The sequence below is a fragment of the Arachis ipaensis genome, chromosome B09 (assembly GCF_000816755.2).
Source record: "Arachis ipaensis cultivar K30076 chromosome B09, Araip1.1, whole genome shotgun sequence".
Classification (NCBI taxonomy): domain Eukaryota; kingdom Viridiplantae; phylum Streptophyta; class Magnoliopsida; order Fabales; family Fabaceae; genus Arachis; species Arachis ipaensis.
This window is the reverse complement of record NC_029793.2, coordinates 71,177,699-71,180,549: the sequence shown is the minus strand read 5'-3', so window position 1 is coordinate 71,180,549 and position 2,851 is coordinate 71,177,699.

The window sequence follows — 2,851 nt, the reverse complement described above, 5'->3', positions numbered from 1 at the left end:
AACTCCAACCATCCTCTAGCTACAGGCTTAAGGTCCAGTCTTCTTAGTTGAACCGGTTTTCCTTTTGAGTCAATCTTCCATTGAGCTCCTTCTACACATATGTCCATATGGACTTGGTCCAACCTTTGATTAAAGTTGACCCTTCTAGTGTAGGGGCGTTCATCTCCTTGCATCATGGGCAAGTTAAACGCCAACCTCACATTCTTCGGACTAAAATCTAAGTATTTCCCCCGAACCATTGTAACATAGTTCTTTGGATCCGGGTTCTTACTTTGATCATGGTTCTTGGTGATCCATGCATTAGCATAGAACTCTTGAACCATTAGGATACCGACTTGTTGGATGGGATTTGTTAGAACTTCCCAACCTCTTCTTTGAATTTCATGTCGGATCTCCGGATACTCATTTCTTTTGAGTTTGAAAGGGACCTCAGGGATCACTTCTTCTTGGCCACAACATCATAGAAGTGGTCTTGATGGACTTTGGAGATGAACCTTTCCATCTCCCATGACTCGGATGTGGAAGCTTTTGTCTTCCCTTTCCCCTTTCTAGAGGATTCTCTGGTCTTAGGTGCCATCAATGGTAATGGAAAAACAAAAAGCGTATGCTTTTGCCACACCAAACTTAGAATATTGCTCGCCCTCGAGCAATAGAAGTAAGAATAGATGAAGAAGAAGAAGAAATGGAGGAGAGGGAGGAGGTGATGTGTTTCGGCCAAGAAGTGTGTAGAGGGGTGTGTTGTGTGAATTTGATGAAGAATGGAGGGCTTTATATAGGGAAGGGAGGGGGGGTTAAGGTTCGGCCATATGGGTGGGTTTGGGTGGGAAATTGGTTTTGAATTTTGAAGGTAGGTGGAGTTTATGAGGTAGGTTTATGGGGAAGAGTGGATGGATGTGAGTGGTGAAGAGGTGATGGGGAAGAGAGTTTGAGGTGATTGGTGAAGGGTTGTGTGAAAGAGAGTGGTGAGAAGAAGTATGTGGAGGTAGGTGGGGATCCTGTGGGGTCCACAGATCCTGAGGTGTTCAAGGATTTACATCCCTGCACCCATTAGGCATGTAAAAATGCCTTTGCACATAACTCTGGGCGTTCAGCGCCAGGTTGGTGGCCATTTTGGGCGTTCAACGCCCATTTGTGTGCCATTTCTGGCGTTGAATGCCAGAACCATGCCTGTTCTGGCGTTCAGTGCCCAGAAGCTGCCCATTTTGGGCGTTCAGCGCCAGAACCATGCTTTGTTCTGGCGCTGAACGCCAGACAGATGCTCCTCCAGGGTGTGATTTTTTCTTCTGCTATTTTTGATTCCGTTTTCAATTTTTATATTTATTTTGTGACTCCACATGATCATGAACCTACAAGGACATATAACTAAGAAAAATATAGTTAGATAAATAAAAATTGGGTTGCCTCCTAACAAGCGCTTCTTTAATGTCAATAGCTTGACAGTGGGCTCTCATGGAGCCTCACAGATGTGCAGAGCTTTGTTGAGACTCTCCAACACCAAACTTAGAGTTTGGATATGGGAGTTCAACACCAAACTTAGAGTTTGGTTGTGGCCTCCCAACACCAAACTTAAAGTTTGACTGTGGGGGCTTGGGTTGACTCTGCTTTGAGAGAAGCTTTTCATGCTTCCTCTCCATGGTTGCAGAGGAAGATCCTTGAGTTTTAAACACAAGGGCGTCCTCATTCCATTGAAGGACTATTTCACCTCTGTCAACATCAATCACAGCTCTTGCTGTGGCCAGGAAAGGTCTTCCTAGGATAATGGATTCATCCTCTTCCTTCCCAGTATCTAAGACTATGAAATAGATTTTCAAATTGAAAATTTGATTTGACTCATGAGAAACAATTTGATTTTAAAAATTTTGAAAAAGTCAATCCAAATTTTCGAATTTGATGAGAGAAAATGGGAAAGATATTTTTTTGATTTTTTTTGAAATTTTTATGATGAGGGAGAAAAACACTAAAGAGATGCAATGCATGAAATTTTTAGATCAAAACATGTGATGCATGCAAGAATGCTATGAATGTCAAGATGAACACCAAGAACACTATGAATGTCAAGATGAACATCATAGACACAATTTTGAAAAATTTTTAATGCAAAGAAAACATGCAAGACACCAAACTTAGAGTTCTTTAATGCTTAGACACTAAGAATTCAAGAATGCATATGAAAAACAAGAAAAGACACAAAACATGCAAATGCAAAGATCAAACAAGAAGACTTACCAAGAACAACTTGAAGATCATGAAGAACACTATGAATGCATGAATTTTCGAAAAAAAAATGCAAGATGCACATGCAATTGACACCAAACTTATAACATGACTCATGACTCAAACAAGAAACAGAAAAATATTTTTGATTTTTATGATTTTCTAATTTTTTTGGATTTTTTCAAAAATTATATGAAAAAGAAAAAAATAAGGATTCCAAAATTTTTAACATGAATTCCAGGAATCTTGCATTCTTAGTCTAAAGCTTCAGTCCAGGAATTAGACATGGCTCATGAGCCAGCCAAGCTTTCAATGAAAGCTCCGGTCCAAAACACTAGACATGGCCAATGGCCAGCCAAGCTTCAGCATGTAATTCAGACATGACACGCCTGACATACTCATTCCCAAAGGAATTAGACATGGCTTTACAGCCAGCCAGGCTTCAACATGCTTCATGAAACACTAGAATTCATTCTTAAAAATTCTGAAGAAAAATATATTTTTTTTGAAAACATTTTTTTTTTCGAAAACAGATGAGAAATTTTTGAAAGATTTTTGAAAAATTTTTGAAAACAAAACAAAAAGAAACTTACCTAATCTGAGCAACAAGATGAGCCGTCAGTTGTCCAAACTCAAA